This window comes from Triticum urartu, chromosome 2A (assembly GCF_056163025.1).
Source record: "Triticum urartu cultivar PI428250 chromosome 2A, HENAU_Tu73, whole genome shotgun sequence".
Lineage (NCBI taxonomy): Eukaryota > Viridiplantae > Streptophyta > Magnoliopsida > Poales > Poaceae > Triticum > Triticum urartu.
In genome coordinates, this window is record NC_141874.1 from 421,434,177 (window position 1) to 421,455,309 (window position 21,133).

Here is a 21,133-nt window from a genome sequence, read left to right on the forward strand (position 1 = left end):
GCCGCGGATGAAGCGGCCAAGGAACGCGCCTCGTGCGAGAAGCACGAGGCCCGGGTTGACGAGGCGTAGCAGCAGCTCCAAGGCATGATCGAGAGATTTGAGTCCTTGGAGCGCGATTGTAAGGTGCAAGAGTCCGAACTGGAGAAGGCCCGTCAGAGCACACAGGATGCACGAGCCGAAGCCCAGAACGCCCTCCAGGAGATTCAGGCGGCCAAGAATATTGCGGCGGGTGAGTCTTTCGCCATGCAAAGCAAGTTTGTAAAAGAAACGTTCCTTGTACTTATCCCGATTCAGGTTTTCCAGGGGTGTTTACAGATCTGCCGCGCAGTATATTAGATGTTGTCGAGCATTATAGAGCCGAAGAGGGGATGTCTACAGAGAAGCTATTCTGGTCCCAATATCTTGGACCCGAACATTCGGTGGGCAGATGGTAACTATCATCCTTCGGGTCGTCTTCTATGGCCTGTTCGTCAGTGTTGTCTTGCCTGCTGTCGTGTTCATGTTCCGATGTAGCCCCAGCGGGGTCTTCACTGTTTTCGGCGTCACCCGGAGTACTATTTTCTCTGGTGCCAGTGTTGCCGTCCTTTGAGCAACGGGCTTAGGGCGGCGTTTGGCCGCCGACGCTTGGACCGGGTCTCAGAGGTTTTGTTCGTATCTGGCTCTTCTTTGTCATCGCCAGATCCTTTAGGTGTATCAACCATGTACACATCAAATGAAGAGGTGGCCGTCCATCGTCCAGTGAATGGCGGGTCTTGGCCTTGCTCCTTGTTGGCATCGTCGTCCATACTGTCGATGTCTTTGGAGCCATAGTCAAGCATGTCGGTTAAGTCGTCGACGGTGGCTACGAAGTGGGTGGCGGGTGGGAAGCGAAATTCCTCATCATCCGTCTCGAGCTTGAACCGGACATAGTTCGGTTATGAGTCCTTTTCCAAGGACAAATTCTTTAAAGTTTTAGCACGTCACCCCAAGGCAAGTGTTTGGACCATGTCAGCGACGCTGAACTCGAGGATCGATAACCGATCTAGCTCGGTGTCCGCGGGCATCCACAGTCCGGAACTTACAGCCAGAGACGAGTCCGAAGTTCCGTTAAAGCGAATGCTGCAGGGCGTCGAGTCCATGTGCGGCTCCAACTCTGCAGACTCTGAGGCCTCGGATGGCTCAATCTGCTTTGGCTCTAAGGTCGTTGCAGCCGTAGGAACCATATCCTGGGTGTGATCCGATGATAGATTTAAGTCACATTCATCAGGATGAGGGGGGAATCGCCGCAGTCTCAAATCCTTTGAAGATCAAGTCTCCACGGATATCCGCGACATAGTTCAAGCTTCTGAATCCAACCTGATGGCCGGGGGCGTGGCCGTCGATCTGCTCCAGATGGCCAAGCGAGTTGGCCCGTAGTATGAAGCCGCCGAATACGAAGATCTGTCCGGGGGGTTACTCCTAGGACAGCGTGATTATTGATGATTGAAGTGGCCATCGAGCCTCTCTTGGACGGCACAGTGGAACTCTCAATGAAAGCACAAATGTCGGTGTCAAAACCGGCGGATCTCGGGTAGGGGGTTGAACTGTGCGTCTAGGATCAATGGTAATAGGAGACAGGGGACACGATGTTTACCCAGGTTCGGGCCCTCTCTATGGAGGTAATAACCTACTTCCTGCTTGATTGATCTTGATGAATATGAGTATTACAAGAGTTGATCTACCACGAGATCGTAATGGCTAAACCCTAGAAGTCTAGCCTATGTATATGGTAATGAGTATATGTGTTGCCCTTTCCGGACTATCCCCTTCGTTTTATATAGACACCGAGTGGATCTAGGGTTTACATGGAGTCGGTTACATAAGAAGGAATCTTCGGTCGCCAAGCTTGCCTTCCATGCCAAGTAGAGCCCAAACCGGACACGGTGCAGTCTTCGGTCTTCATGTCTTCACAGCCCATCAGTCCGACCCATAGATAATAGGCCGGATGTCCGAGGACCCCTTAGTCCAGGACTCCCTCAGCATCCTCAACAGAAGCTTCAAACTCATTGTTTTGGAACATAATCGTTTATCTAAAACAAAAGCAATAGAAAGTAAAAGAAGTTTAGCATCAGGAACTCAGGAAGTGCAGCTACATCACAATAGGCAGTTCAAAAGGCCAGAAGTTCAGCACCAAAGAAGTAAAAATTAGAAGTTCAACAACACAGAGTAAAGAAGTTCAGGTATGAAACCATAGGCAGTTTACAGGGCGTAGATGGACGTAAAATCTTGACCACCTGCACTCACCTCTTGGAACGATCATTCTTAAGTCTAGTTACACTGAAATAAAAGTAATCAACCTTCTTTTGGACGACAGCAAGGTCATTATCTGCTCAGCAAAAGAAATAGAAATTAAGAGCAACATTCAAGCACATAGATTCATGACAGTTCAATCAATAGCAACATTCAAGCACATAGATTCATGACAGTTCAATCAATAGCAACATTCAAGCAAAACATTCAAACACAAGCACATCTCAGCTGCTGCACCAGAAAACATCACAACACATGCATTACAAACCTTCCCCCCACATAGAAAACATGTTCACTTAACTTTATTTACAACCCACATGACAAAGCATTAAACCAGAAATTCAACTTGCACCACACAGGCAGTTCACAGGGATATCATGGATAAAAACAAACAACAAAAGGGCCGGGAATGGGGAAAAAAGAGAGAAGCATGCTCCTCTCTTTATGGATTCTTGCCTAGAACAGTGGCAGCACTGGAATGATCAACCTCCTCTCCGTAGCTATCGCTTTCAGTCTCTTCATCGTCATCTCCAGTAGAGATTGCAGCGTCGTTGGGATGGTCACCGGCAGCAACAGGAGAATCTGAAACAACAAAAATTGTTGGTTGTGTTTGAACAGCATCAACATCAACTGATGGCTCTGCTGCAGGAGACTTCTTCAGGCTTGTAGCAGCACTACCACTAGTCTCAACAGCAGCCTTAATGGGATCTTTCTCCAAAATGATATCTCTAGCTGTCATGCCCTGCTCAGCATCAGAAACCTCAACACCAATGGACGACTCAGGTTCAGTTGGGACCACCCCATTGAAGCAGCCAGTGCCTGACAAGGAGTTGTCTACAACCTTCTTTGGAGGAACACTACCATCATCAATCTGCAGCAAGAACAGAAAGTGATTACAAAAGGGGCACATAGTGATAAAATGCATAAACAAGTAAAAATAAAAAATGAGGCAAATGGACAAGAAAAATGGTACTTTATCTTCACTACCATGAACTTCATCAACTAATACATCACCCGAGGGAGCGGGTTGGGCAGGTTCATGCACAGGAGCAGGTTCATGCACAGGTAAAACATCCTCCTCAACCCTAGTACCATCATCAACAGCCTACAAAAAAATCATGTAGAACAAAAATACCTAATCAGCAGAAGTTCACATTACATAATCATAGAAGGTCAGCTATGACCACTGACACATAATGGAAGTCCAAATGCACTAAACATAACAGATCAGATATCAAACTACTCTAATACAAAAGGGAACAAAAAAGGGCCAGTTATGGAAATTACAGAAGTTCAGGTGTTGTAGCCGATGAAGTTCAGGTGTTATGAAGAGAGAAGGTCAAATAGGAAACACTAGTACTAAAAACTAAAAGTTTACGACACATGAAATCAATAAGGGTCACCTATGACTAAAAACAGTAATAACTGAAAGCTAACAATGAAAAGAATCAGTTTACCTCTTTGATATGATCCACGTGGCCTCCTTCACGACCCAAACGAACAGAATCCTACCTCTGAATCTGTCTCACAACAACACTTGCCTCATCTTCAAAAGGCTTGCAACGAGCATCCTGCATTTCCTTGAACAGCACAAAGCTAGTCCACAGGTGGGAAGTACTCTGACAAAGCTCTTCAAGAAATTTAGCTTCAATTGACAAGACCTCCTTCGAAGACTCAGCATCAAATCCGTGTCCGGGATGAAGAATCACATCAACGTGACTAAGACGCTCAACAGTTGACAGAACACGGGCCAACTCCCCACAAACGGCTTCAAGAAGACCGTAAATCCTAACCAGGGAAACGTTGGCAGCTTCAAACAAATTCTCGGAAGACACGCCACCTGCAACACTCACACGGGCAAAAGAACCTCCTGGATCTACAGGGGGCACCAGTATTAACATCCCAGGAGAATTCAAATCTTTGAGAAGCTCCACTCCCTAGGCCGGCATCACGAGGCATAGTTAGAACAGGACGTTCGATAACCCTAAAGAACACAACCTCAGCCCGTGTCTTCCACAGCATACAAAAACAAAAGTCAATGCGGCAGAAAAAAATGAAGGAACATGGCCACAAAAATATAGAAGACAGTACCAGAAGTTCAACTTAAACTACACAGGAAAGAATGATGCATATAAACACTCACAAGCCGTCTCCCAAACACACAGTTGGCTGGGTTATCATCACCCTTCTTGACCAAGTCAGCCGCGGCAAGCTCAAGAAGCTTGACCTGATCCATGAAATTGATGCGAGGGGTCCTCAAGTCAATATTAGGTGTCTTGCCAATGATAAGGCAGTCCAGATACATAAGAAGGGGCGCGATGGCACAGCCTATGACAGCTTTTCCTCTTCTAGTACCTTGCTGATACCTAACAACAGCACTTCGAATATCATCAACAACCAACTAGCAATAGTCCATATCTGCCATATCCTCAAACACAAGATTATCAGCCATTGCTGCCTCCCTGGACACTCATGTAGACATTCCAGGGATAACCACCTTCATGAAAACAATCAGGTAAAACACCTGCAGAGCAAGATCATCCTTTGTCTCATCCTTCACAAGTTCCACGAGGATATTCCGTAGATCCTTTGTCTTGATGTCGTCACTCCTAGCATACCCAAGCCTGCCCTTCAACCTCACAATAGCATCATCAAACCCATCATTCAAGGGCCTAGGAGGGGTACGACTACCTTGAGGGAATCCAAACAGATGGTGAATAGCATCACTTGTAATACGTAGAACCTAGTTCGCCTCACCCATGTCCAGAATCATGGTTGTAGGGTCAATCCTTGTGTAGATGTTGCCCATCAAAGGACGAGAAATGTTGTAATCAACCTTCAAGTAAAATACACAACCAAAACCAGCCTTGATAACCATCGTCTTGTGCCTAGGTTGTAGCATTTTCGCACACGTCTTGACCTCTCCTAGTGAGCAGCGAACCGTCTTGTTAAAACGTTTCGTCTCACCTCCTCCTTGGCCACCTTCTTCGGGTGCTTTGCCTCTCTTCCTCCTCTCAGGCCGCACCACAAGCTGATACTGAAAAAAATGCAATGACAAGGAAAAAAGGCAGAACAATGAGATACACAAGCTTCACCAAAATTCCACTAATGCCTACATACGCAGTACATTTCAGAAGTATATATTCGTCTATATCCAAAATTCCAACTATGTACACAAAGGCAGTAATACCATAAAGCAAAGCAGATTGGTTAATTTATTCGTCTATATGAAGCAGAAGGTCAGCTATGTACGCAAAGGCAGTGCTAAAAACAAAAAAACTACAACAATAGTGACAAATGCTATAAAAAGCGGTAAACATTAGACATTCATTCCTGATTAGTGGCAGCATCCTCATCGTCGTCATCCTCGTCATCAGCGTTGAAATCAGCATCATCCTTGTCCTCTCGATTAACACGAGAATGCTTCTTCTCACCCTTGTTGACCTTTGCAGGTGCATCCTTGCGCTTGACGCCGCATTTCTTCCCCTTACCCGATGCACCAGCACCAAGTGGAGAAGGGGTGGCCGCGGTAGTGGCAAGCACACGAGGACAACGGCGTGGCATACCACCGAGGCCTAGCCCTTCATCTTCAGCAAGTTCTGCAGGCCTTGAAACACATGGGCTCCTCCGAGGAGTATCTCCACCAACTAGATGCTTCCTCGTAGCGCTCTTCTTGATTTTATTCTTAACAGGGACAACTGTGCCATCACTGCCACACGACATGTCTTCCTCAATCGTGAGCTCAGCCGCATGAACAGATCCAAGAACATCAGAACCTTTCTAAAGGCGGGCGGCCCTCTCCTTGTCAAAATCTTCTTGCTTCTTCCTCTTACGTTGGTCCTCCACAAGAAGCTGAAGAGGCACATCCTCAGGTTGTGTGACAGGTTCAGTGCCATCAACAGACTACGACTGCGTCTCTGACAACTGAAGAGAGCACAAAGGATCCGGAACGGACTCACAACCTTTGACTGACGAAGCCCCCTGCTCAGCAGTAGCGGGGTTTTCTGATAAATCCAACTCAGATAGAACATCGTTGATGGTGTTCACAGCTTCCTCCTCTACGGACATATCTACAAAGAACACAAAAAATCAAAGCAAAAAATAAAAAAGGTCAGGAAAAAAACAAAAACAACCGATGGGAACAAGTTATAAAAACATGGCACAAGAATTTAAAATGAAAAGAAACGGGGTTTCACATACTAGATGAAGCAAGAGCTGTAGAAGCAAGATCCTCGAGGCTTGAAGAATTCTCACGGCTCGAAGCAACCTCAGAAACCATAGTCAAAGGAATAATGGGTGATTTAGCCGCATCAGATATTGGAGCATCAGTATTAACTTCTGAAGCTCCATCTTGATTGCAGGCATTTTTCCAGAACTATTCAACTCATCACCAACTACAAAAAATGCAAGTAAAAAGGCAGTTGAGTTCATCCGCAATCCTACACCAAAGGGACTTCTACTTTTACATCAATGTCCAATACCCAAAAGTTCAACAATACCTAACAAAGCAGTAAACACAACAGACAATCTAAAATTTACGTACTAAATATAAAAACAATCTACACCAGAGAGGCTACTGCATATAAGATGAATGTCTAAAAGTTCAACAATATATAACAAAGTTGTAAAACAAAATGTGCATAAAAGAAGTTCAACCAAATTTCATTATAAACAAACATTAATTAAAACCAGAAGTTCAACTATGTGACCCAAGAAAGTAGCACATAAAAAAGATGTATCATTGACCACAAATAGTATTTCATAGGCAAACTAAATATCAATACCATGAACATGATAACAAAAAAACAAAGATATACACTATGGATATGGAACATTTGGGATGTCCAACAAACACTTGGTGACATAGTTTCACCTGCAAATCATCAACTAAAAAGAAGCAACACTCTACTAACTCAAACTAAGGGTAAAATGCATACACATAACCTTTGTTAGAAGTTCACACTATTAAGAATGGCAGTCCAACAAGAAAACTAAGTGAAGATATGGCAGACATATATAAGAATACTGCTATTTAAAATACAAGATCCAACTACATTAAGATACCTGGAGAAGGTTTTGAAGCCATGACAACACAACCGCCTTGATGAATGCAACTCCAAACAATAGAACAACCTACTAAAAACAGGGGATTGATTGCATGTAGTTAGCAAGTAGAAAATCATACAACAAAATACAAAAAGAAACTAAATCAAACCCTAGCATGAAACAACTAGAACATACCAACAAGTATGAAAAGATGAACAGTAGCACATATAGGCAAGCACAACAAAAAATGTATCCATAAACTAACTAGAATGTCACAGACATAGTCTAGACTTTGAAATCCACAGCACTAATGCAATTAGATACATCAGATCCAGCATCAATCATCACACCACACCCTCTCTTACATGCATCTGACTGCTAAAATCAATAAAGGGGAAATGAAATCCACACAAGTCTGAAGGGAAAGAATAGCACACACAAGCATCTCACCATAGGGGAATGCAATCCAACCACCACACGCACAAGAACTCTACCTAATCTCCCACCAAACCATCAGAAGAAGGGGGTAGGACGCGGACGCGAGAGCACACAGAAGAAATAGGCAGCCCTCGACAAATCTAGCGAAACTAAAAGCAAGCATTAGGGTGGCAGCATTTGTACCTCTCCAAACGACCCCCGCACGCACGAATCTGTGGCGATTCTTCCACTCCCCGCGATGCCACACACCTTGGAACCGCGTAGGTAGTTGCCGCCCTCGCTTCAGAGCAGAACAGAGTGGGCTGGGCAAGGGAGAGCGGGGCGTGGGGGAGAAATAGGAGCGGGGGCATGCGCCGGTTACTCCACTCACAAGGGCAGGGGACAGGGGCGGAGAAATCGGGGGGAGTTGGAGGGGACGAAGGCAGCGGAGCAACGGAGAGGGGGGAAAGAGCGAGCGACCGGGGGAGAGGGGTTTCTGACAGGTGGTGTCGAGGGAGATGGGCACTTAATGCCTCTCTATCGTGGGTGTTGCGGCGCCGGTGAAATTACAGTTTTACACCCACAACCGCTAAAAAAGTAAATACATCTATAGATAAATGAATGCACCATTTGAATGCATCTATTATAATGAGATAAGATCACACAACAGCACTGCTAATATACTTAAAACCAAAAATTTATGGAAAATACACTACCAAGGGAAGAAAAAATACATACACAAATATGCACCTAAAAAAACAAGAGAAAGAAGTTCAAAAAATAAAGAACAGAAGTCCAAGTACTCTAATCAAAGAAGTAAAGGCATATGAATAAATAAACACTAAGAAACAAAAAGAAGAAGTTCAAGTTCAAGTACAAAAATAGATATAGTTCATATCTAAATAAAATACACAACATAAAAACAATATAGATAGTGGGGTCACGGATGTGACGGACTCGCCTCGTCATGCGACGACGCGGCACGCCGCGTAGTCGCCTACTCCCGCTCATTCCTATCTCGGCCTCGCAGGGAAAGGGGAGGGGGTCCCGACCCCCCTCCCCCTGCTCGGCCTCGCGCTACCGCATTGCCGCGCGCTAGGTTTTGACAAGACGCAATGCGGTTATTCTGTTTCCACCCCCACCACACGCACCTAGAGCCACACCCCTAAGATAAATACTGGGGTCACGGATGTGACGGACTCGCCTCTGCATGCAACGATCTGGCACGCTGTGTCGTTGCCTGCCCCGGCTCATTCCTGCCTCGGCTTCGCAGGGGGAGGGGAGGGGGTCCCGACCCCCACCCCCCTGCTCGGCCCCGCGCTACCGCATTGCTGCGCGCTAGGTTTTGACAGGACGCAATGCAGTTATTCTATTTCCACCCACCGCACGCACACCAGAGCCACACCCCTAAGATAGATAGTGGGGTCATGGATGTGACGGACTCGCCTCCGCATGCGACGACACGGCATGCCGCGTCGTCACCTGCTCCGGCTCGTTCCTATCTCGACCTAGCAGGGGGAGGGGAGCGCGGTCCCGACCCCAACTCCCCCCTGCTCGGCCTCGCACTACCGCGTTGCTGCACACTAGGTTTTGATAGGACGCAATGCGGTTATTTTGTTTCCACCCCTACCGCACGCACCCCAGAGCCACACCCATAAGATAGATAGTGCGGTCACGGATGTGACGGACTTGCCTCCGCACGCGAAGACGCGGCACGCCATGTCGTCGCCTGCTCCAGCTCGTTCCTGTCTCGGCCTCGCAGGGGGAGGGGAGAGGGTCCCCCCCGCTCGGCCTCGTGCTACTGCATTGATGCGCGCTAGGTTTTGCCAGGACGCTATGCGGTTATTCTGTTTCCACCCCCACCGCACGCACCCCACACTACTAGTTAAAACCTTATACACAGAACTTTAGCAGTAGCGCGGGTCAAAGAAGCACGCTGGTGCTAAGTAGCAGTAGCGCGCCTGTGCAAACCGCGCTGTAGATAAAGTTTTAGCAACAGCGCGCCTTGTTCTAAACATGTTACTACTAAAATTCCCACGGCTTAGCCGATAGGGTACATATAGTAGTAGTGACCTATATCGAACCACGCTACCGCTACTTTCTTTGTAGCAGCGTGTTTTAATCTAAACTCGATACTACTAAAGGATATAAAATTAAATGGAAAGCACATAGAAAGGTAACTGAAAATGAAAGAAATAGAATAAGGTGAAAGGAAAAAAATAAAATGTGAAGAAAACTAAATGAAAAGGGGGAAAAAGAGAAAGGAGTAGCAGTAGTGTGTATCCCAGAACGCATTGTAGCTAACGTAGCAGTAGCGCGCTTTCTGGAACGCGCTACTACTACTTCTGACTTAACCATGGGGTTCGTCCTTCCCCATGGCCACTTCGCCCAAATCCAGCTCTCCACTCTCGCCGCCGCTGTCGCCCGTCGGCCGCCGCGCGCTCTCCGCACACCCTCTACGCCGGCCCCGACCCCAGATTCAACGCCGCCCCGCCCCCGACCTCATTGCCGCCCGGACACCACCCCCGACCCCGACCTCGACGCCGCCATCCGCCGCGGGCTCGAGCCCCGACCCGACCTCGATGCCGCCTGCCCCTCCCTCGTCGCAGGCACCTGAGGTCAGCACGCCTGCTCCTCCCTCTCCCCTACCTCTGCCTAGGGTTTCTTTATATTTTTGTTGCATCAAATTAGTTAGGGTTCATGTAAGGGTGGAAACGAATCAGATGCGGATGCGGCTCAAATGGGTTAGGGTTCATGTAAGGGTGGAAACGAATCAAATTTCGAAGATGAATCATAAAATCAGTAAAATTTGACCACTTATTTCACTTCATAGTTGGATAATTGGAATATCCGCTACCACTTTCCACCCCTAGCTTCATCAAATTAGATGGTAATCAGGGCAGTAGTTCCTAGGTAGTAATTAGTTAGTAAGAACTAGGTACTAATTAGGTACTAGTTTATTTTTATTTATAGTAAGTTTATTTTTAATAAGAACTAGTTGAATTAATAGAACTAGTTAATAAGAACCTGTTGCTATTTTTTTAGTTAAAGCAAGTTTTCCCGCATCGACGTGGACGATGCCTATCCCGCATCCTCGTCATCGAGTCGGCGGAGGACGACACCTGCTTGACCAGATGGGCCATGTCTGGGACTGGGCTCTGCTGGGGTGGTACTGGGAGGCGCTACCTACCGGGGGTGCAGGTTGGTGAGGAGCCAGCATGTCGTTGACCCGAACCTTCTTTGGTGGCGGTCGCATGGGCCAGTGATGGTCCAGAGGCTCGAGGACCCCGCAGAGGTGGTGCGTCATCGTGTCAGTGAGGAGGACGCGCACGTCCGTCGCTACTTGTTTGGGTTGGAGCACAGGTTCTCCAATACCTGGCAGGTTCTCCAGGGATCTCACTGAAGCTATGATCCCATGATGGTTCCTTCTCTGTGGGTGTCCACCGCCCGCGCCGATACCCGTCGTGTGCTAGGGTTTTAGTTGCATTAGTGATGTTATATGTATGACACTATTCGGGATGTATTAGTGATAATATTCGACAATGTATGGATGCATGAGATGATTTACTTTTGCTTATTGAATGCATGCTAATTTGAGTCCTATAAGATATTTTGAAATGTATATCTTGTGTTGCTCAAATAGGATATGTGCTTGCCCAAGTGGTCGGAGTGTTGATTCATTTCCGTTGCGGCAAATTTCAGGCGCTCGATATGTCCTATTTTAGCAAAGGTCATGCCGGATTTTTCCGTGAATTTTGGCATGACTTGTGCCAGAAGATGTAGGAAATATCGAGTGCCCCGGATTTATGTGTTGAGTATCCTGGTAGTTGTCTTCAATCGATTTTCAATTAATGTTTTAACTATGAACATAGGAAATGTCTGACGGTGAAAAGGATTTCGGTATTTGCAAATACTGCAAAGACAAGCGCGGCCTGTGCGACGGAATCTTCCTAGATAATGATAGGCGCTTTAGCATCAAGCTGGACGAGAACTTCGAAGTGGATACAGTAAGTCACAACGAAAAGTCTTTTTTCGTAATTAAGCATGACATTTGCTTCATTTGCTTCAACTTATAATTTAAGCATGACATTAAGCATGACAAGTCTTTTTTTACTATTCTACTAGTGTATCCCCTGCCATGCAAGAGTTTTCGTATTGGATAAGATAGGTTTCAGTCGTACTATGGAGGAAAAGAAAGTTTACTTGAAGACCGAGCATGGTTATATTTTCCACGCAAAATTATACAATTCAGACGACTACACCTATTTTGGATGCAAAACATGGCGAGCACTATGCAAGACTTATGCATTTGAGCCTGATATGGTTATCACCTTTGATATTCGTCCGGAAGATGATATTGAAGGTAATACCGACATTTGGGTCGATGTGCAGACGCCTCCAGTTATACCATTATGTAAGTTTCTCAACCATATTTATGTCTTTGATATTGTTTATTCAAAATAGTTGACAACTAATTTGTATTGTCAGCTTATTTCGGTGCAAGCAAACATGTCCAACGCTTGGTACACAGGACCTACTACTGTCCCGAGGCTGAACTAAACTGCGAGGAGCTAAGTTATTATGTTTCATGGCTTGAGGATCTTGATACTGTCAAGACAAATTTTCTTCCTACATTTAGAAATGTTAGTACTGAAAACGTGCGACCAATAGTGTTCGTAATGAACTACGGTCACATCTGTTTAGGAAGGATGGTAAGATTTTTACTATTTGTCCTCAGTACATCTTTTCCATACATTATTTTTGAAGCTAAACTTCATTGCTAAGTATGTTACCATACGATGTTCTTCAACAGGGACTCCCAATGAATGTTGTGCCTTATGGGATCGAGACTAAAGGTACCATGAGTATTATTAGCTTACGGCCAAGATATCCTACAGATTACTTTAGTGCATTCAAGATTAGCGACGGATGCTTAATAGTGCAAGACTGGACCAAATGTGTGATGGAGAAGCGCAGAGAAGTACTAGGGGGCAGCAAACAGGTGCGCTACCCATGATTAGGAGATAGGTTCATTTGCATGCTCCAACTTGATCAAGGAGGAGAGCTACACATGTTTTATGTTATTTTACCTAAGATAGAGCAGTAGGAGTGAATAGCTAGCTAGAAATGAGTTTGAGGATGATGATGTGCTACACTATTACTATGATGATAAAATAGCTAGTGTTGGTGGTAATGACTATGATGATTATTATTAGCTAGTGTTAGTGGTGATTAAATAAATACTGTTGGTGGTAATGACTATGATGATGATTAAATAGCTTGTGCTGGCGCATTAGATTCAAGTGGAGGCAACATGTGGTGCACATCAAAATTACTACTAGTCCAAACTGATCATGTTTGGATTAGTAGTATACTTTTGACATGCACCACATATTGCTTCCACTTGAACCTAATCCACCTTCATTTGACACACTGTTATGGACATAATGATGTAAACCTCATAACTGGTATTGTACCAATATTTGTACGATGGCGCATAAATACACTAAAAATAAAAAAATAAAAAAAGAATACTAGTAGCGATGGAGAGAAAACATGCTGCCAGTAGTTACATTAGCAGTAGCGTGGGAGTGAACAAACGCTGCAGCTATTTGTCCTAGAAGTAGCGCGTGCGGGCACGCGTTATTGCTAAGCAATAGTTGTAGCGCCTTATTAGTAGCGCGCCTACCCGCGCTACTAGTGAGCACAAAACCAGCGCTACTGCTAGGGTTTTCCCTAGTAGTGCCACAGCCACACCCCTAAGATAGATAGTGGGGTCACGGATGTGACGGACTCGCCTCCGCATGGGACGACGTGGCACGTAGTGTCATCGCTTGCTCCGGCTCGTTCCTGTCTTGGCCTTGCAGGGGGGAGGGGAGGGGGTCCCGACCCCCCGACCCCCTGCTCGGCCTCGCGCTACCGCATTTTTCAATAGGCACAATGACGATTTCAATGTCTACAAATATTTAAATCCAAAAATAACAAACAAAATTATAAATAAGAAGTTCAAATTGTGAAGATATAGAAGTTTGCAATTTTGTAGAACCTCAAATTAACATGTTAAAAACGATTATCATACAGAAGTCCAGGATAGTTATACAGTGAAGACCAACAACTATTATAAGTACAAAAACATACTAGGAAAAATAAAAAATATACGCATATCCGTCGGCCAATTCCATGGTTGCTCATGGGACTAAGTCAAAAAAAATTCAAACCAATGCGAAGAATGAAAAGTAACAAAAAAGAAAGAAATACAGATGACTTGCTACATTACCTTGCAAAGAAAGAAAAGCAGAAGTTCACGTATGAACAACATAGAAGTCCAGCTTGTACAACGACCGTTAGATGATCTAGAAAAAGTGCACGCATACTTGGGCTAATCCCATGATTGCTCACGAGACAAAAGTCTAAAAAGAACGTCTGAAGAATTAGAATTACAAAAAAACAAAGAAAATATAGAGCACCATGCACCCTCGCCTCGCAAATGTGGAAAACCAAAAGTTCAACCATTAATAAAAAAGAAGTCCAGCTTCTACTGAAGATAGTGGATGATCAAAAAACTATCCCGAAGACATAGATTAAAGGAAAAAAGAGGATGCATGTGCCTGTGGTCCAGCTCCACAGGTACACACATGACGACAGTCAACAACATAAAAACATACTTGATTTTTTATACAACAATAGCAAAATACTAGATCGTATTGCCCCATCTCCTAAAAGCATGCGTAAAGAGCACACAAGTTCAACTATAGATGTTATAGCAGTCCAGCTTGTACAACAGAACGTAAAATGTTTAGAAAAACAACCCCAATCAAATTTGGTTCCCAGATTTAATCGTTTGGGTCAATTCTAACATGTTAACAACCCATTTCGAACTCTTCATACTCCACATAAAACATCAAAAAATGATCCGCCATCAAGCTGTCCGCTCGAACAACGAACCACGCCGGGAGGCAGAAGGTCCAATCCACATTTTTGGAATGAATGAGCCAGCCAAATCAAATTAACAACACGGGAAGGATTCAACCGCCAGTTTGAACGTCATCATGCTCAAGATAAACAAGAAAATGATTCTCATCATATTGTACCACGAACAGAAAACCACGGCGGGAGGCAGAAGATCTAATCGCTGGATTTCGATTTGTATGAGCCCTCTTAATCAAATTAACAACATGGGCAGTATTTAGTCTCACTAATGCACGCAAATCCGCCGCCAATTTCAACAAGAAAACTACAAATCTACAACAATGGCCGAAACCACTCCCGCGGACGAAGAACAGAGGCGGCGGAACACCAAATCGGATCCTTTCGAAAATAACAACAAAACATATAGTAAACTCGTACCTAAACCCAATTCTCATCCTGTTAGAGATTCTAGAATCATCCTGTTACAGATTCTAGAACATCCAGTACATGCAACAAACTTGTAACAGACCCATGTTCATCACCGCCCAAGAGCAAATCCGCCAACGAGCTAGATTCTGAATCAAAACAAGCATTTAGATTCTAAAAAAAGTGTCCACATTACACTTACATCACAAACAACACGAATGATCAGAAAAAATCACGGTAGAAGGCACAGTTGCGAAGATAGCCCGAAGGTCGGGTTCGTACAAAGGAAAGTTCAAGCTCATTACTCGGGCGGTTAGGTTGTGATCAGAATATTATTGTGATCCCGTGATCAGAATAGTGTTTATGTATATATATATATAGGATTAGAATAGTTATTTTGATCACGGTGGGCTCTATAAGGGGCCCGATCACATGTTCCTGAGATTCCAGAAAACACACACGACCCAGTCCCGCACCTCTCACTCTCCCCCAATTCCTCCTGCGCTCCCCCCCCCTCGCGCCTCAAGATCGCTCCCTCCCTCAAGATTCGGCAGGCGCGCCCGGCACCAACCCCCAGATCAGACCGTCGCGGCGCCACCGGTCTTGGATCCGGCCGCCGTGCCGCCCGCCTCTGCTCCTCGCCCGTCCGCCTCCACGCCCACACGAGGGGATGCAAGTGCTCGTGCTCCTCCATCGGTGGCCACCGGAGGGCCTCCGGCGCACCTTCCCTTACTCTCTTCCTTCTCCCTCACACCCTCTATATTCTGCCACAGGTAGCCGCCATAGCCATCATGGACAGCAGCCACGCAGCAGGAGGTTGCCACCAAAGTCCCCCGAGCACCATCCGCCACATATCTGGCCAGAAACTGGACGAGGCCGAGCCCTCGCGCCTAGATCTGCGCGTGACTCAGCGCCACAACCGCCACCACCGAAGATCCAGTTGGGATCACCAGCCCCAATGACCTCCAGCTCCCAACCCCCGCCTACCCGCCGCCCCAGCCAGTGCATCACCCTATGCACTCCGCCGCCGGCAGGAAGAGCTTGGACGCCGCCACCACGCAGACTCCTCCCGGTGGGGCCCAACCACCGCAGCAATCTGGAAGTTCGCCGTCACCACCTTGGGCGGTTCAACTGACGCGCCCGTGCTTCTGGAACCACCTGCAGGGACGACCACCACCCCTCCCTCCTCCTTTTGCAGGTGACCTTCCTCCTCCTGCTGAGCTGACCTTCCTCCCTCCTACTGCTTACTCATGTTGTCTTGGATTATTAAACCGCGTCACATTCTACTCGTTCAATTCTACAACGCGTACATAGAGAAGTTCGACCCGGACAACCGTTTCAGTTCGATCTCACTGCATAGTGCAGCTATGTTATGCTCTTTTCTTATTTTGACAAAAGATGTTGTTTCTGTAAATTTATGCACATAAAGTTCAAAAAATATAATGGAGATAAGCAGCATGTATGCGTGTGTGTGGTGGTGAGGTTGAGGTGTGGTGGTGAGGTTGAGGTTAATAAAACGTGTGTGGTGATGGTGAGGTTCAAAGGAACATGTGTGTGGTGGTGAAATTCACTAGCTTTTTTAATCGGGACACAAGTAATAGCTTATTTTGTGCAAACACAATACAAAAAAATGTATGCGTCTTTTATAAAGAAAAATAAACAAATGGTCAAGTATCGTCCCATGGAAGTTCATGAATATGAAAAAGGGAAATTCGGAAGGTCGGGGGTGACGAACAGAGAAGTTCATGCATCAGTGTTGAGGAAGGTCAGGACAAAGGTACTCAACTCACTGTGGTGTCTCACATCACACATCAACTATACATACTGAACGACCTCTCTGTTCATCAAGAAATTCGAGTTTCCTTAAGCCACATTGTTGTGCTATGAAAAAATGCGTTGGTTCTAGGTGCCTTGGAGGAAAATGGGTCCGACTGAAAAATATAGGTGCATCAACCCTGTTTTCGTGTTGTCCCACTGAAAAATGCCTTCATTTCTTTCTTAAACATGTTAATTGTTGTGTGTATATATATAGTGCATCGTAATTTTATGTTCCGTAAATTTTGTATTATTTCCAACGTAAAAAGAGACCATAAGAAAATATATAATCGTCGTAATTTTTTTATATTATGTAAAATTACAAACGTAAAAACATAGTGTAAAATAAACATAAACTGCAAATTTTCATGTCTTATGACCTATATTTTTATTTTCTTATGCCAAATTTTATGTAGTGGTTTAATAGGAATGTAACTATTTGAATTCCAAACATAATTTAATTTTGAAATGATCGTAAGATTATATATTTAAAATTCAAATAGTTACATTCCTATTGATTCACTACGTAAAATTTGACATAAAAAATAAAAATATAGGTCATAAGACAAGAAAATTTGCAGTTTAAGTGTATTTTAGACTGTTTTTACGTTTGTAATTTTACATCACATAAAATATTTTTGACGGCAATTATATATTTTCTTACGGTCCCATTTTCCGTCGGAAATAAGACAAAACTTACGGAACGTAAAATTACGATGCATTGATGGTAAAATAGAGGGGGGTGAAGAATAACTATTTCTCACCCAGGGTGACGAATAGCGCGACCCTATATATATATTTATATATATGCGTTTTTCTGTATGCAATCCCATCGCACAACACACACGCCTTATTAGCAGCAACCGCCTGTTATTTTCGATCTTCACATACATTTCTGATTAGAGACCTGTTTGCCGCGTATCACACACATCTTGTTAAGTTGAATCATTTCTGTTCTCATGTCTCGACGCAAATAGTTCATCTGAGTGAACCGCATGCTATATATCGCACACACCTTCATCTGGCTGACCATTTCTTTTGTGTTGCCTAATCACAAACAGTTCATCCGAGTGAACCGAAAGCTATATATAGCATACACACCTCCATCTGGCTGCCCGTTTCTTTTGTTCCTCCTCATCGCAAATAGTTAATTGAACTGAACCGTATGCCCTGCATCGCACACACAACAAAAATCTGAACCGTGTTTGATGGCTCCGACATCACAAATGTTTTGCACCTTTTTTGACAGTTTTTTACACCACCGTTTGAGATTATGGCATCACACATAGTTTCGTTGAAGGGTCTCTGATCGTAGTGGCGCGTTAGCAGCATCCTGCAGTAGTGAATGTTGAGTCAACGGATTATACGCACTCTCAGCCTTCCACCATTGCTAGCCTCTCTAGTGTCGTGCAACTTTCGCAGGTACCATACACCCACCATTTAGCTTATTCAAAATAGCCACCATACCTACCTATTATGGCATTTCCATAGCCATTTCGAGATATATTGCCATGCAACTTTCCACCGTTCCGTTTTATTATGACATGCACGATCATTGTCGTATTGCTTTGCATGATCATGTAGTTGACATCGTATTTGCGGCAAAGCCACCGTTCATAATTCTTTCATACATGTCACTCTTGATTCATTGCACATCCCGGTACACCGCCGGAGGCCTTCATATAGAGTCATAATTTTGTTCTAAGTATCGAGTTGTAATTCTTGAGTTGTAAGTAAATAAAAGTGTGATGATCTTCATTATTAGAGCATTGTCCCATGTGAGGAAAGGATGACGGAGACTATGATTCCCCCACAAGTCGGGATGAGACTCCGGACGAAAAAAGAGGCCAAAAAAAAGAGAAGGCCCAAAAAAACAAATGGCCATTTAGATTTGTGCCCCTAACTCGTACCCACTTCTCAGATTTACCCCTAATTTTAAAGCATGCTCAAATTTTCCCCTCTTCCATTAAGTGACCTTACAAAAATGCCCTTCTGTTCCGTTTTCGCCTGGTCAAAGTGGTTTGACCGTCTACCTGACGTTTCCTAGACAATTTGCCCCTGCCACCATGTGTCACTTACATGCGGGACCCACTCATAAATAAGTAAAAGAAAAAAACAAGTTGCTCTCACCCCCTCTCTCTCATACTTACATGTGGGCACCGAACTAGATAAGAACCAGTCAAACTAGAGTTAGGGCCCACATGTCATTGTCTTATTATTATTTTCTAAAATATATTGTTAATTACGGGTGGGTCCACTGCTCAGCTACACAGAAAATATCATTAAACTAATTCTCATGAAAAAGATCATTAAATTAATAGCCCCCTAAATTAATCCCTTCGAGGGATGCCGACGGCGACCAGATCCAGCGACGGAGGCATGCCGGGAGGCCTCGAGGAGTCCGGCTGAGCGAACCAGCTGATATCCTTGGCTTGGCCGCGTCCAGGGTTGGTCTCTTAGGACCATATGGTCACCGGAGCTAACGGTGGCGACCTTTCCCATGGTGGCTCTAGGCGGCGCAAGCAGTGGAGCTAATGTGTGAGAGGGAGAGGGTAGCCGGGTGTGCCGAGCTAAGGAGATCACTAGGAGGACGATGGTCACGCCGCTGGGGCTTGGGGAACACCGGAGTGATGACTTCGGCGATGGCGGCCATGGAAGTTCTCAGAGCTCGCGGGGAAGATAACCAGAGGTCACGGGGCTTGTTGTTGAGGACGTCCACGTCTTCTATGGTACCTCAGGATGCTCGAGCTGTGATAGCTATCGGCCGGGGAGCTTCAACTGTGTCGAATTGGTGGTAGCGGTCCGAGGCCGGAGACGGGGAAGATGCATCTTGGAGCTCAAACCTTAACTTCTCTGGTCAAATTCATAGGCTGGGATGATGAGGGCATCTAGTAGGAGCTTCGTGGCGAGGTGGCAGAACTTCGGGTTGTGGTTGGCCACGTGACTGACTGACGACGAGGACGGCACGCTTTGTTGCGTGCTTGCGGTAGAGGTGTAGAGGGCCGGCGAGAGAATGAGCTTGTCAGGGGAGGCCGCCACCGGTGTCAGGGGAGGTCAGAGATGGCACAAGGGGAGCTAATGGTAGCGGCGACGCCAGGCCGGGGGCATGGTTCGCCGGAGGTGAGAGAGACCCTGAGGCAGGGAGAGAGAGATATGATTTATTCTTGGGTTTATTCTTTTGTTTTACTTTTTTAGGCCCCACTTGTAAGTTAGAGAGAGAGGTGGGAGCGTTTCTTTCTCTTTTCTTGTTTGTAGCCCCACATGTAAGTGATATAGAGAGAGTGGTGAGATAGTGTTTTTTAGTGAGAGGGCCCAACTGTAAGGAGGGATAAAATTCTCCAGAAAACTTCAGGTAGACGGTCAAAGGCCTTTGACCAAATGGAAATGGAACGGAAGGGCATTTCTATAAGGTCACTTAACAGCGGAGGGGAAAATTTGAGCATGCTTCCAAATTAAGGGTAAATCTGAGTAGTGTGTTCGAGTTAGGGCACAAATGTAAATGGCCCAAAACCAAAAAATGAGAGAAAAAGAGAGAAGGGGCAATGCTACTATCCTTTTACCACACTTGTGCTTCAAAGTAGCACCATGATCTTCATGATAGAGAGTCTCCTATGTTGTCACTTTCATATACTAGTGGGAATTTTTCATTATATAACTTGGCTTGTATATTCCAACGATGGGTGAGGGAGTCCTGGATTAGGGGGTCTTCGGACAGCCGGACTATCTCCATTGGCCGGACTGCTAGACTATGAAGATACAAGATTGAAGACTTCATCTCGTGTCCGGATGGGACTCTACTTGGCGTGGAAGGGAAGCTAGGCAATACGGATATGGATATCTCATCCTTTGTAACCGACCTTGTGTAACCCTAACCCTCTCCGGTGTCTATATAAACCGAAGGGTTTTAGTCCGTAGGGCAACAACCATAACATACAATCATACCATAGGCTAGCTTCTAGGGTTTAGCCTCTCTGATCTCGTGGTAGATCTACTCTTGTACTACCCATATCATCAATATTAATCAAGCAGGACGTAGGGTTTTACCTCCATCAAGAGGGCCCTAACCTGGGTAAAACATTGTGTCCCCTGCCTCCTGTAACCATCCGGTCTAGACGCACAGTTCGGGACCCCCTACCCGAGATCCGCCGGTTTTGACACCGACATTGGTGCTTTCATTGAGAGTTCCTCTGTGTCGTCGCCGTTAGGCTTGATGGCTTCTACTATCATCGATAGCGATGCAGTCCAGGGTGAG

At 45.3% G+C, this 21,133-nt stretch overlaps 1 pseudogene; it reads right to left on the reverse strand.

Annotated features, from left to right (window-relative positions):
* Positions 1–21,133, reverse strand: part of LOC147985325 (uncharacterized) — a 304,154-nt pseudogene that overhangs the window by 174,248 nt on the left and 108,773 nt on the right.